The sequence below is a fragment of the Pimephales promelas genome, chromosome 1 (assembly GCF_988280905.1).
Source record: "Pimephales promelas chromosome 1, fPimPro1.hap1.1, whole genome shotgun sequence".
In the NCBI taxonomy this organism is placed as follows: Eukaryota; Metazoa; Chordata; class Actinopteri; order Cypriniformes; family Leuciscidae; genus Pimephales; species Pimephales promelas.
The window spans coordinates 51,678,106-51,692,906 of record NC_142769.1 but is presented as its reverse complement, the minus strand read 5'-3'; the positions used below and the strand labels follow the sequence as shown (position 1 = coordinate 51,692,906).

The 14,801-nt window shown below is 39.5% G+C and overlaps 1 protein-coding gene across 2 annotated transcripts in view; it reads left to right on the top strand.

Moving 5' to 3' along the window:
* The first annotated feature begins 232 nt into the window (after nt 1–232).
* The window catches only part of LOC120461256 (uncharacterized), a 48,303-nt gene continuing 33,734 nt past the window's right edge, over nt 233–14,801 (top strand). Inside the window, exons 1-2 of one of the 2 annotated variants that reach the window (XM_089131753.1) lie at nt 261–298; nt 13,023–13,116. The gene's annotated coding sequence lies outside the window, so the exon portion shown is untranslated. Of the gene's footprint in view, nt 299–13,022; nt 13,117–14,801 lie in introns of both variants that reach the window. The other variant, XM_089131751.1, reaches the window with a different exon arrangement.

The following is a 14,801-nucleotide window of genomic DNA, read 5'->3' as shown; positions in this document are numbered from 1 at the left end:
TTTGTTTAGCTGTGTGGACCATACGTTGGTCTTTTGTTTCTTGGGAAACTTGGCATACAGTGATGTCACATGAAAATAACCTTTTCCAGATATCGCCCAGACAAGTGAAAGATAATAGATTTGCATAACGGGTGAACTAGAAAAGGGGCGGTAACCATCGCCTCCCAACAGAGCACCTCTTTCAGACACCTCCACCTCAGCCAATGGGATGTTTGCAGTGCCCTGGCAAAATTTTACATATCTGATCAGTGTTTCAGTCGGAGCGAATCCCTCTTCAGACGCTCTTCACTCTCTCCAGGTGGGCAACAATATTCATACTTCTTTATTTATAGCAAATTATGATTCCTATTACACACACATTATTATACAGTTTAGCTGTTTATTTGGTAACGCTTTACAATAAGGTTCATTAGTTAACATTAGTTAATGTATTAACTAACATGCACTAACCAGTGTTGTGCAAGTTACTTCCAAACTGTAATACATTAGGTATTACTTGTTACTGTTATTTAAAAGTAATTCATTACCTTAAAATATTACTGTCTCAGAATTGTAATGCGTTACATTACTCATGTATTACTTTTGAGTTACTTTCACCAAAATAACTAAGTAGAACTTAACTTTTGGGCTGTAACGATATGCAATATGAAACCGAAATCGCGATTCGCCACATCCACGAACCTACAGAATCGCGACACACCTCTTCCAACTCCAGCGTTATTCTCATTACCGTCCAGATCCAATGCTGCCTTATCTTTAAATTAGGCTATTAGTATTATTTGAAGTTAACATTATAAAATACGTAGACCTACACCACAAAACTAGTTGAGGATAAATTATTTAAAATTGGGGAAGTCCAGCATTATGGACATGACATTTGCAGTCAAACCTTGAAATAAAAATTCTCAGAAAATACATGTATTGAAACGTATATCGGCTACTTCCTTAAAGGACTCCAGACATTAGACAAATATCAGTCTATGTTTTATTTTTAATATTAGGAAAAAGACACACATTCATGCGTGACAAAAAAATAGGAGGTAAAATCTATTTTTTGTAATTCTGTTAATTACACTGCGCAAATCGGATGAGGAAGGGTTGGCTCTCCAGTCTCCATAAAACTTAAAATATTCATTTTATTTTAGTTTTCGTGTTCGCATTTATGAGGAAAAAACAATGTTACAGACGTGACCGCTCTGAACCGGCACTAAAAGACTGCTTTAAAACTTTCACATAGTCTGTTGCCTTTAAGAAGTAAAAGCAGACAATACACTGTAATACAACTGTAATACAAGCCTCACTGAACATGTAACGAGTAAAATATTACTGAAAATTGATTAGTAATGCCTTACACTACTGCGTTACAGCAAAAAGTAATATGTTACTGTAATGTATTACTTTTGTAATGCGTTACTCCCAACACTGGTTACAGGCCAAAAGTTAAGTTATACTTAGTTATTTTGGTGAAAGTAACTCAAAAGTAATACATGAGTAATGTAACGCATTACAATTCTGAGACAGTAATGTTGTAAGGTAATGAATTACTTTTAAATAACAGTAACAAGTAATACCTAATGTATTACAGTTTGGAAGTAACTTGCACAACACTTGTGGTGGTATGGGTAGGTTTAAGGGTAGGTTTAAGTATAAGGGATGGGTCAGCTGTGTAATTATAGATGTAATTACATAAATTAGTTACAGCTGTAATTACATGCTGGTTATTTTTTAAATATAAGTACAATGTAAAAACATGTATGTACACAATAAGTCTATTGTATCAAATTATTCGTTTCAATGTAAGTACATAGTACTTAAAGCCACTTAATATATAGTGGGACCATATATATATATATATATATATATATATATATATATATATATATATTGATTGTCAGCATTGATTAAAACATAACCAAAATGTATGGTTAATTCCTTGTTAGAAACAAGTTAAATCTAAAGGGGACCTTTGGTTCGATGAAGCTCTCAAACTGTGTCTTCCTCTTTCATCAGTTGACAGTTGTGTTTGTTTAGCTGTGTGGACCATACGTTGGTCTTTTGTTTCTTGGGAAACTTGGCATACAGTGATGTCACATGAAAATAACCTTTTCCAGATATCGCCCAGACAAGTGAAAGATAATAGATTTGCATAACGGGTTAGCTAGGGGCGCTAACCATCGCCTCCCAACAGAGCACCTCTTTCAGACACCTCCACCTCAGCCAATGGGATGTTTGCAGTGCCCTGGCAAAATTTTACATATCTGATCAGTGTTTCAGTCGGAGCGAATCCCTCGTCAGACGCTCTTCACTCTCTCCAGGTGGGCAACAATATTCATACTTCTTTATTTATAGCAAATTATGATTTCTATTACGTAAGGGTTAATGCCCGACGAGGTGTCCATTGTCAGGTTTTAATGGACGACGGCGAGGCGTAAACCGGCCGACGCGCAGCGGAGGACGGTTGCCTCCGCCGAAGTCCATTAAAACCTGACAATGGACACCTCGGAGGGCATTAACCCGCTTATACCATGGTCACTTGCCAAATAAAACATTTTTAAAACATTAGTTTATATTTTAATTAGGCTAAATCTAGTTTTTACAAATAATAACTTGCCTTGCCTGACTGATTATTTAGCAACCGGAGATATTTATAGTCCGCTTAGCTCGTATCCCTTCAGGTTCACAAATGCATTTTTTTTTTTCATGAAACACAAAGGTAGGCATAGTTTTTTTATTACACATAAAACAATTAATCAAACAACAATAAAAAAACAATTAACGTTAGCTCTGCGCTCCAGCGATTTGCGCTTAACGTTATAGAGGGCAATAAATTAATCAGATCAAAGAGAGGGTCATTTGCCTCAGGCTCCTTAGGCTTGAAACGCTGTAACGTTCAGCCTTCTCCTGCCTTGGTTGTCTGGACAGCTGCGTAAAACTCCCGCAGGGTCTCATTCAGGGGTGCGTTTCCCGAAAGCATCGTTATCCAATGGTCGCAAGTTACGTCGTTACCAATAGAGTTCAATGGAGCAGAGCAGCAGCGGTGTAATTTTCTCCGTTTTATTTACATTTTTTCTTTCTTCAGCAGTATACAAGTCGTCAAAGTTGCCATAGTCTCCATAAATGTTAAAAGAAATAGCACGAAGTCGCTCATTGTTGTATTAGGCTATAATATCTAACGTTAGATGATAGAGCATGTGACTGCCTGTTGCTATGGTTACTCACAGCCGTTGTAGGTGTAGCGGTTGTTCTTCTGCGTTGTGTAATTTTAGTTGTTTTTGAATAAAAGAATGTTCCACGCAAAGCTGGTGATATGAATGACGAATTTATTCACAATGCCTGTATGATAAACACATAAACAGACAGGCACTGTTAACTTCAGCTCTTTTGCCTGCTCTCCTCAAGTGACATTGCAGGAAAGAGGACACACGCAATATGTCACACACATACAATATATATATAATAATAACAATATTATAATTAATTATTCTAATCAATTCACAAAAATATATAATTATAGGCAAATAGTTCAAAACAGCATTACAGTGTTTCTTAGATACCAATTAACATACCTGTATGATAAACACATAAACAGACAGGCACTGTTAACTTCAGCTCTTTTGCCTGCTAATCACAAAATACATGTTTAAGTACACCAGTTGGTTAATTACAAAACACATAGTAAATGCAATGCACAATATCTATTAATAAAGTAGACTAAATCTTTAGTATGCGTACCAAATATACGCATTTATATGCATGTGTCTCAAATTTCACTAAATCGAGATGTTAGTCACTTAATCATTAACATATCTCACTCGTGATGTACACACCGCGCCACCATTTACCGCAGTGCACTACACACTCATTACCATTTCACAAATGAACTTAATTTTTAACAATCTAATGACACCAATTAATAGTCAAATATAATACTTAAATGAATACTCTTTCACAAATGATTGTTTAAACCTAACATGAACTCTTATAACTCAAATTCTTTATCAAGTGCACAGAGCTCATGAAAACATACCTCTCCTCAAGTGACATTGCAGGAAAGAGGATGAATCTCCGATTGCACTGCTAATTGAACCTCCCTCGTGTGCATGACGTCAGCCGACGTGCATACAGCGATCGTTACCCTCAGTAAGAGCACACGAACGTCTTTCAAAATAAAATGCCCCGAAATAAATAATAAAAATAAATAAAAATAAAACAAAATTATTCATAATCTGGTGTAACAACATATACCTGCTACATCCACCCCCACTGTTTTACACCAGATTCTGCATTACATAGACCTACAAAGTCTTACTAGATTAGCGATGTCACTTTTCCTTAAATCACATTAGATTCGTTCAGTTCTTAACTATCTCTTTCGAGATTAAGATAACCCAGGGGTAGCTAATCCCCAAATTACCCACAGAAAACCATGCCCTATACATAGTTCTACTCATGACACCAACAATGTACCTGTAAATGTACATTACTCAAAAAAAAAAAAAATTGTAATTACAAAAACAAGGCAAAAAAAAAAATCAAAACAAACTCTTTCCAAAAGACTTTTCTTTCCTTAATATAACCAATCAAATGTCATGAATTGCATGAACTCTTTGTGTAGACATTGTCTGTATAAGCCTGTTAACTGGCTTAACGAGTCTCCCAAATCTTGACATATAACCCTCTTGTAAACCAGGGACTCTTACATTCTGATGACCTTGTACACTTGACGTTAAAACACGAGTTAACATTTCTGCAACAGTTGGAGTACACTCGTTAACTTCAGAAGCACATTTATCACTTAGAATTGCTGATACCGAAAAATCATCAGACACCAAAGAACATACAGATGAAGTAGAAACGGGAATGTTGTCCGTATTAGTCTTGCACTCAGGTACACTGTCCAACTCAGTGTCACATTCCACAGCAGTGTCACTAAAAACATCACTCTGATCAGCATTAGAGCACTCCACAGACTTTATGATGGTCACATCTGCGTCAGCATTAAGATCGGACACCCAGCGAGAGGTCCGATCATCACTCAGAGTTTGATCATCTCCATCAGCTGAGACACAGACAGAGGAATCCACAACATCATCACCATCATCACTACCATCATTCCAAGCTGGCACCGGCAAGAAATTGACAGGCATCAGTAGATTCCGATGCACCGTCTTGGTACGACCCGTCCCAGGATTCCTAATCTGGTAAGTGTTCAGATCACCCCTTTTTCCCACAACAACATACACCACCTTTTCCCATCTGTCAGCTAACTTCTTTTTTCCACGTTCACCCTTATTCGCCAGAAGTACTCTGTCACCCAACTCAAGAGAATGACCTTTACCCTTCCGATCATAATACTCCGCTTGTTTAGCTTGCTGCCTTTTTGCATGCTCTTGTGCAATTACCATTGCTTCCCTTAAGTCTTTCTCAAGAGACTGAACATATTTGTGAACATTCACAGTCTCAGTTTGTAACATGACATTTTCAAACAGAATATCCACTGGTAATCTTGGTGTTCGGCCAAACATCAAGAGAAATGGTGGAAACCCAGTGGTCTCGTGTCTCGTACAATTGTAAGCAAAAGTAAGAGTGTTTAACATCTGTGGCCACTTGACTTTAGATCTTGGAGGCAGCGAACGAATCATATCCCCTAGAGTACGATTGAATCGCTCTGTTTGTCCGTTACCCATGGGATGATATGGGGTCGTGTGCGATTTTCCCACACCCGACAATCTCAACAATTCGACCATGAGTGAACTCTCAAAGTTCGCGCCCCTGTCAGAATGTATCCGACCCGGGAAGCCATAAATACAGAAAAACTTGTTCCACAAGACACGTGCAACAGCTTCCGCAGTCTGGTTCGGACACATATAAGCACAAGCGAGCTTTGTGAAATGGTCAGTGACCACTAACACATCAATAGTCTTGTTGTTAGAATCCTCCGCTGACCAGAAGTCAATACACACCAATTCAAGAGGGGCACTCGTGTGAATCGACACTAATGGAGCTCTTGCCTCCGGCTCAGGCCTCTTACTCAAAATACACCTCTTACACTCAGTAACGTATGTTTTTATATCCTCTTCCATAGACTCCCAGAAGAACCGTTGCCTAGCCAACCATAGTGTGCGATGCTGGCCCTGATGACCCGCGTTATCATGTACTCCCTTCAGAACAGTACCTCGAAGAGCTGTGGGCACCACAAACTGGTAAGTCTTCTTCTTAGACACTGGATTTTTGGAAACTCTGTACAAAACACCCAATCTTAAGGTAAGTTTACCCCATTGACGTAGTATCTTCACAGTTCTTTTAGACTCAAACACTTTTTCTCTGCGAGACGGGCGTCTACCTCTCTCCACAAAGTACTTCACTCTATCAATCACAGGGTCCTGACTTTGTTTTTCCAGCAATTCACCATGTGTAAGGCTACGGAGCTCACTCTGCTCTACGTCCACCAAACTCTCTAAATGCTGCACAAATGACATACTTCTAATGGCTGCCCCATTCTCCCAATCAGATTGAGAACGAAGAACAGCAGACAAATCTTGGTGAGAGACTTTACCAGTAGAGTGAGCGGTCCCTACATACACATTACCACCAGCATTTATAGGTTCTGCCAGCTGATCTCCCCCTTCACAATCCTCACGTTCACATGAAAGATGGAACACGTCCTGCACCTGCCTGACCGCAACAGCCTCTGCCTCATGCAGCAAAATATCATATGGTGTCCTCGTCAATCTGTGCAGAATTCTCGAAGTCGCAAACGGTTCCCTGCTTAACGCATCTGCTACTACATTTTTCGGTCCTGGAATATACTGAATGTCAAAATCATAAGGCGCTAGTTTAGCTACCCATCGTTGTTCACATGCATCCAGCTTGGGTTTTGTGAGGATGTACTTAAGTGGGTTATTATCGGTCCACACAGTAAATCTGTGGCCCCGTAGCCAATGGCTGAATTTATCACAAATAGCCCACTTCATCGACAAAAACTCAAGTCTGTGTGCTGGATACTTCGACTGCGCATGATTTAAAGACTTTGACGCGAAGGCAATAGGCCTTGCCACAGCACATCCCCCCTGAACCTGCGACAATACGGCCCCAAGCCCACTGGTAGAGGCGTCCACGGACAACAAAAACGGCTTTGAAAAATCTGGGTGCGCAAGCAAAACCTGACTCACCAAAGCAGACTTCAAACTCTCCAGGGCTGCTCTACAGTCATCAGTCCAATCCATCGGAGAAAGTGTACGACTTTTTTTCAATCGTTTCATACCTTTCCCCATTCTCTGCCTTTTTTGTCCTGTCAAAAGCTGAAACAAGGGTTTAGCCAGCATAGAACAATTTTCAATGAAATGCTGATAGTATACCACCATACCTAAAAAGGATCTGATTTTCTTTGCTGATGGCGTAACATAATCACCCTCCATCAAATCCTTTTCAGATATACTCACAATGGCATCAATTTTTGCTGGATCACTGGCCACCCCTTTTTCAGACACAATATGACCCAAAAATTTTACAGACTTCCTCAAAAACCTACATTTTGAAGGGGACAATTTCAAGTTGTGGTCTTTTAGACGTCGAAACACCATCTCAAGCCTTTCCAAACTCTCTTCCTCAGACTTCCCGAAAACCAGTAAATCGTCTAAGTAACAAAGAAGGCTTAAAAAGTTCTGGTCCCCAAACACAGTCAGCATCATCCTCATAAATGTTGCTGGGCTGTTGCACAATCCCTGAGGTAATCGATTATATTCATGGAGCCCCAGTGGTGAACAGAACGCCGTAAACCTCTTGTCATCCTCGTGCAAAGGGATATTATAATACCCCGAAGTCAGATCCATGGTACTAAAGTACGCATTCCCACCCAAAGCTGCAAGTACATCCGCTTGGTGAGGAAGAGGATGAGCATCCTTCAGCGTGCGTGCGTTCAACCAACGGAAATCAGTGCATATCCTTAAGTCACCATTTTTCTTCCACACTAAGACCAATGGTGACGCAAACTCACTGCTCGATTTCCTTATAATTTCCTTCTCTTCCATTTCATCTAAGGTTTCTTTCAACTTCAAGTAATGGGCGGGAGAAAGACGGCGGTATGGGAGGCGAAAAGGCTTGTCATCTGTAACTCTGATACGATGACAAAACCCCTTCGCCTCACCACAGTCCAAACTGTGCCTGGAAAACACACTCTCATATTCTTCCAATAGGTCAACAAGCTTATTTCGCCAAAAGGAAGACACTTCACAATCCTTGACGTTTAGATTGCCCAGGCCCAAGTCATCCAACCTGCTGTCACCTACCGAACCCTCTCTAGATGTAAAGTCTCTCACCGTTAGACTACCACACGACCTGTCAGAACGCACTGCACCCGCATTTTGACTAACCACCCTGTCAGTGGTTTGTTCAAGGTCCTCCAAAGCAACGCAAGGATACACATCAGCCACCTTCGCATTTTTCCTCAACACAATTTCTGCGTTGGTTGGGTTGATCATCTTTACAGGCAGCCAGCCATCACCCCACAAAGGTGAAACAACCCTCCCAACCAGCACATTCCGATGCACGCAACGTGAAGTACTTGGTTCGATGACTACTGTGCTCCCTACAGACAGCACCGACCCTGGGGGCAAACGACCCCAAACAAGGTGTTCACTCATTGGCCGGAGTGTCACAGCTGACCTTAGCCTCAGAGTACCCACCTTGTCGGGAATCGAATCACCCCTCCATCTCTCTGTGCACGACAGCATGCGCAAAAATTGGCTATTTTCTGATTGTATAGGCGTGTCTGGTCTATTTACCACCCTCCAAAACTGCTCTGTATGCTTCATCTGACTTATCAGAGGCTTCAAAACATTTGTGCCGATTATAATTGGGTCTTTTTGCCCCCTCACAATCAGAACTGGTACATTGAAACCGATTCCATAAATGTCAAGCTTCAGATTCCATACACCATCTGGAGCAGTTTGTTTTCCACCACAACCCACCAGGACAATATCAGAAGAACTCAGGACATCCCGGTCCAGCACCCCAGCGTCTCTGAGTTGAGGAACCACATCTGCACTCAGAGTGGTCGCCATGGAGCCACTGTCCAACATGCCCTGAAGCTCAACTTTGTCCTGGACTAACACACTTGTGTAAAACAAACTGCTACTTTGATCAACTTGCATGTTGTTCTGAAATACCACTGTTTTTGTTTCGCCAATGCTTTCACGGTAAAATGAATAAACAGACTCAAGATCAGTCTCAGAGGGATTACTACACTGCCCCACCTCGTCCTCTGCCCGAAGGGAGCGGTCTAGTTTCCCTGAGACGTGACCTTGTCTTGCTGACCGGAGCCCACTTTGGACGTAGTTCTCTGACTGTCGCAGTTGTAGCTTGCATGTCCAGCTGCAAAACACTTGAAACACAAGTTATACATTTTGCAATGAGCAGTCGTGCTATGTTCACTGCTGTGACATACTCTACATTCTCGAACCTTATTGCCTGTACGTTTAGGCCAGGGACCCCCCACGGACTGCGAGTTGCACACTAATGCTTTTTCCAGCAAAGACAAAACTTTGTCCAATGCGTTCTCATCAGTTACACCCGCACCCTGCTCAACCTTAGGTAAGAAAGGCACATCGACATCTGGCTCTGAGACAACCATGGTGAATTGTTTGACTGCTTGATTTGTCAACTTCCGCTCTCTTAACAACTCGTCAAGTTGCTCTTGCACCTCAGATGCATTCCATGACTGCACCGGTTTACTCTTGAAAACAAAAGCTAACTCCTTGTCAGGGCAGTTACGGATGAACATAATTGCTACCTCTTTGCTCCTGTTGTCCAGAGTCCTGCCTTCCCATCCTAAACTTTGCTCGGCTACATCCGCTGCCTTGTTTAATCGGATCCAAAAATCCCAAGCGCTCTCTCTGGGATATGGTCTCACAGAATAGAAGTCAGCCAACGGAATACCTGAACTGCTCTGGTCCCCGAAGTGCTGCTTCAAGACTGAAAATACAGAATCAATATTAGGAGCCGTTGAACCATTGCGCAGCCATACTCTCATTACATCTCTGGCCCGCCCCATAACTCTGTTCATCACCTCATCAACCATTTCTGAATCTTTTACCTCAATTTTTTTCAAATAAACCCTCATCATATCTTCCCATTCTGTGATTGAGTACTTATCTGAACTATCTCCTCTGAAATGTGGAGGTGCTGCCACCTCAGCTTTGAGGATCAAGTTCATTTTTGAAGCATCAATGACAGTACTATTAAACTGGTCAGTCACATGGCCGCTAGAACCTTCTTGGAACCTCTTAGCAGATGGATAATTGGGAAATTCAGGCCTCATCATACTTTCTCTAATTGATTGCCCAATTTCACTGCCAATTCGTTTTATGAGGTTACTCATCTGACCAGACATTTCTGACTCCTGCGAAGCGAACTCATAGTTACTGGCTGCAGCGATTGGACTACCCCGCATATCATTTTTTTCATAGGCAGAACCACCAACTGTTCTACCTCGGCCTGTGCTACAGTACTCAGGATCCCCAAACAGCCTAGTTTTTTCAGGCGACTGTAAAAGGCTGCCCCGCCCTCGACCAGCCATAAATGTATTGTCCCACCCCACATCGCTTTGTCTAGCAGCCATTCCCCTCAGGTGTCAGAATACCCTCTCAAAAGGCAACAAATCAATGTTAATGAACAAGTTTTAACTCAGAAAATGAATTCAATTGTCTATAGAAAAATTAAAAAAAAGAGAGAGAAAAAAAAAATGTCTCTTGATTCCCTGTCCTCCAATCAAAGACCCAGTCAATTGATGATTCGTAGAACCTTCATCCACACAGTTCAGTCAAAACAGGTATGTTGATGACACTCTTCGATGATCCAGCATGTTGCTTGCTCGATCCAACTTAGTCACAACTCACCAGTCCAACAGTCTCACCATGCGATCTTAGCGTTGAATTCACGTGACAGTTTATCCGCAGGCTCCTCCTAGACACAGCACAAACCGTCTGACATCCAGACTCCACCGAAGAAACAGCAACAGGTAATTGGAGTCCCGTCTCTCCTCCAGCACCCAACAGCTCCAGTCAAACTCGACGTCAGCAATCCCGGTGGTCGACAACGATCAACCAATCGACAGGTCACGGCACCAGTTTTGTAGCGGTTGTTCTTCTGCGTTGTGTAATTTTAGTTGTTTTTGAATAAAAGAATGTTCCACGCAAAGCTGGTGATATGAATGACGAATTTATTCACAATGCCTGTATGATAAACACATAAACAGACAGGCACTGTTAACTTCAGCTCTTTTGCCTGCTCTCCTCAAGTGACATTGCAGGAAAGAGGACACACGCAATATGTCACACACATACAATATATATATAATAATAACAATATTATAATTAATTATTCTAATCAATTCACAAAAATATATAATTATAGGCAAATAGTTCAAAACAGCATTACAGTGTTTCTTAGATACCAATTAACATACCTGTATGATAAACACATAAACAGACAGGCACTGTTAACTTCAGCTCTTTTGCCTGCTAATCACAAAATACATGTTTAAGTACACCAGTTGGTTAATTACAAAACACATAGTAAATGCAATGCACAATATCTATTAATAAAGTAGACTAAATCTTTAGTATGCGTACCAAATATACGCATTTATATGCATGTGTCTCAAATTTCACTAAATCGAGATGTTAGTCACTTAATCATTAACATATCTCACTCGTGATGTACACACCGCGCCACCATTTACCGCAGTGCACTACACACTCATTACCATTTCACAAATGAACTTAATTTTTAACAATCTAATGACACCAATTAATAGTCAAATATAATACTTAAATGAATACTCTTTCACAAATGATTGTTTAAACCTAACATGAACTCTTATAACTCAAATTCTTTATCAAGTGCACAGAGCTCATGAAAACATACCTCTCCTCAAGTGACATTGCAGGAAAGGGGATGAATCTCCGATTGCACTGCTAATTGAACCTCCCTCGTGTGCATGACGTCAGCCGACGTGCATACAGCGATCGTTACCCTCAGTAAGAGCACACGAACGTCTTTCAAAATAAAATGCCCCGAAATAAATAATAAAAATAAATAAAAATAAAACAAAATTATTCATAATCTGGTGTAACAACATATACCTGCTACATCCACCCCCACTGTTTTACACCAGATTCTGCATTACATAGACCTACAAAGTCTTACTAGATTAGCGATGTCACTTTTCCTTAAATCACATTAGATTCGTTCAGTTCTTAACTATCTCTTTCGAGATTAAGATAACCCAGGGGTAGCTAATCCCCGCATTTATTTATTAATTTCGAATGGTAAACAGGCAGTTTCACCAGAACTACTTTACTAGGTGTCCTCTATCACTTTTTAACGGACACCCTGCAGCCAATCAGAATCGAGTATTCACCCAGACCATGGTATAAACACACATTATTATATAGTTTAGCTGTTTATTTGGTAACACTTTACAATAAGGTGTATTAGTTAACATTAGTTAATGTATTAACTAACATGCACTAACCATGAGCAATACATTTGCTACAGTATTTGTTAATCTTCGTTGATGTTAGTTAATGACAATAAAGCTGTTCATTGTTTGTTCATGTTAGTTCACATGCAGCGCATTAACTAATGTTAACAAGATTTGTTAACGTTTACAAAGATTAATAAATGCTGTATAAGTGCTGTTCATTATTAGTTCATGCTAACTAATGTAGGTAACTAATGTTAACTAATGAACCTTATTGTAAAGTGTTACCGTTTATTTCAGTGTAGTTTTTAGAAATTATGTGACTTGATGTGTGATGTGTGCATGCATTTAGATAATTGATTAGTTCAAATAAACTGTTTTAATTCCAAAAGATAAACTAATAGGATCTTTTCAAAAAGAGTAAATGACTTGGACAGAAAACTGATGAATGATTTGATTGTTGAATGTTTTAATTCAGCGAGTGAAATAAAGATAACTTATGAATTGTAGATGTTTTTCTCATGGTGATTTTTCTCAGTGTGTTTGACAGATCTGAACACACACACACACACGGGTGACCGTATCCAGCAGTGTCTCTGATCACAGTGTTTGACTTCATCCTTCAGTCCAGCGTGAGTCTTTCATTTAGCAATATATGAGCTATATTTTTTATCTTTGCATCATGGATTAATTAAATTGAAATGAAGTAATTTTCTAACATTGATGAGATTTACTTTAGTGTCATGTCATTGACCTAACTGCAATTTGTATGAATTTTACAAAGTGGATAATTTCTAGGGATTCATACAAACTCACTCACTCACTGGTAAGATGTTTGCTAAATCAGTCGCCCAATCGTATGAATTATCCACCCGTACTTCGTGAGATAGTGTTTGTCATCCACACAAGTGTATATCATCCTATACTACATACTGATTTACTGTAGTAATCCCTTTACTTCTGTTTGCAGCAGTTACAGCAACAGACATGGGATCATTGTTGTCTTCAGGTCAGAACACACACACACACACACACTTGTAATACACACAAGACACCTGGTGGATACTCCAGGATACTACACTTTGTACTGTATTTTGTAAGTTATGAATTATTAGAGTAATCTCTTAAAATGTTTAATGTCTGATACAGGACCAGAGATGCCTCAACCGTAAGTATTTCTTGTTTAAAGCTTTGACTTTATCTTTACTAACTTCATAATCAACTGATTATAATCCAAATGAGTACATCATATACAGTTGCTTAAAGTTACTCATGATTATATTGACAGTGTAACTTTTACTGTATTCAACAACAGCTTCTTAAACCACAACGGATCATGATCACAATCACATTTACTTTACACACACAACTATATATATGAATTAACTTATAAATAATAATATAATACTTGCAGATACTTTAAGTCAACTTTTTTACATAGATTGTTCTATTATTATCATAATTTTTGCTTGTGACACTGTTGTGACGTTAGCAATGATGGACATCTGAGTTATCAAGAGAAGGACAGAAAATATATATCTAGTGTTGTCTACTTATGAAAAATGTTTTGATATTTCAGGGAATTCAAAGATCTTTGTGACAAACTCCAACGGCGCATTGATGAACTGAACACAAATTATCAAACTCTCACTCGTCAAATAGAGAAACCTGAACTTGATTTAGTTCAGACTGGTGACGCTGTTAGAAATGTACAATTAAGCATGGACAAGATGATTGAGGATCTGACAAATAATCATCAAAATAATGAAATACAGAGTAGAGTGAAATCTGTGATGAAGAAAATGGAAAAAACTCTCGAACTGCATAAGAAACTAAACGGCTCAATCGATACTCTATTGCTAAGTCTTACAAATCACAAAGTCAACGGACAACACGAGTCAAAAGCAGAAGACATCAGATCAGAAACTTCGAAATTGAGTCCTCAGATGAAAGAAATAGCAGCTCAATTTCAGAAGATTCTGGAAGAAATTAAACATGGCTAAAAATAAATTAACAAATTCATTTAAAATCTGTTTAGAAATGATTGGACTGATCTGTGTGGTTTTATCATCAATAATACAGTCAAAGCGAATCCCTCTAATCTGACATCTTTACAAATGTGTGCATTTAATGATGTATAAATCATGCAGAAAGTGTTCAGTCTTTCAAAGCAGTGAATTCTGAATTATAGAAGTTTATATTCTGGCATTTTCTACTGTAAATCTGATGATTTCAAAGAAACTCACATTACAGCCGAGGTCAGAAAATAGTGACGAAAATGAGCTCAAATGTACTTTCTTTGTAATGCGATTAAACT